Source organism: Sander lucioperca, chromosome 10 (genome assembly GCF_008315115.2).
Source record: "Sander lucioperca isolate FBNREF2018 chromosome 10, SLUC_FBN_1.2, whole genome shotgun sequence".
NCBI classification, from domain to species: Eukaryota; Metazoa; Chordata; class Actinopteri; order Perciformes; family Percidae; genus Sander; species Sander lucioperca.
This window is the reverse complement of record NC_050182.1, coordinates 6,430,294-6,431,417: the sequence shown is the minus strand read 5'-3', so window position 1 is coordinate 6,431,417 and position 1,124 is coordinate 6,430,294.

The following is a 1,124-nucleotide window of genomic DNA, read 5'->3' as shown; positions in this document are numbered from 1 at the left end:
GAAAAGTCGGAATATTTTCAGAAACAAAAGTTGAATATTTTCAGCAAATAGTCTGAATCAACCAATCAGAGATCATCTCCCATTCCCTTTAAAAGCCAGGCGTGGTTGGACCTTGGAGCATTGCTGTTATGATGGAGGATTGGCGTGTGTGTGTGTGTGTGTGGTGCTGTGTGTCCCTGTGTGTGTGTGTGTGTGTGTGTGTGTGTGTGTGTGTGTGTTGCTGTGCGTCCCTGTGTGTGTAACAAGCATAGTGTGTACGAGCCTAGGAGCATTTTACTAATGCTCTGTTAAAATAACAATGAAATGCTGCGTTATTGACTTTAGACCAGGTTTTTGTTGGTCAATGGTACGATCACTTCCTGCTGCCTCAAGATAGCAATACTCCCAGAATGCACCTGAACACACCTCCCTGTAAGACCAGCACGCCCAGAATGCACCTGAACACACCTCCCTGTAAGACCAGCCATGGGCCACAGATGCGTTCAGGTGCATTTGTTATTTAAACGACGTGGGCGCTGGACGGGAAACTGACAACTGTCGGTCTTAGACTAGCAAAGGGACTTGCAGTGGGCTTTGCGCTACTCTGGGTGCGAGATAGGAGCCTTAAACTGAGATAAAGTCCCATGCTGGACACAGGAAGGGGCGGGACTTCCCCTCTGTGTCCTCTGATTCCAGTCTCCTCTCCCCGTCTGTCAGTTGAGTCTTTCTGTTGTTTCTCGTTTGTTTGTCCTGTTTTGGTTTTATCTCTACTTCCTTTTCTTCCATATTTTGGGCAGATGTCCCTGATTGGCTGCTCAGCCGGACTCTTAGCCAATCAGAGGGCAGCCCAGCTTTTAGTTTGAAATGTGAACTGTGAGCAGACGAACAGACCCTGATGTTTTTAACAAGCTGTAAACCACTGATCCCAGACCAGCTCTTCCTCTGACCATTAAACCACCTGATCACCCAGAGGCTCTGTCTTCATTACACACACACACACACACACACACACACACACAGAGACAGACACACACACACACACACACACACACACACAGAGACACACAGAGACAGACACACACACACACACACACACACAGAGACAGACACACACACACACACACACACACACAGACACACACACA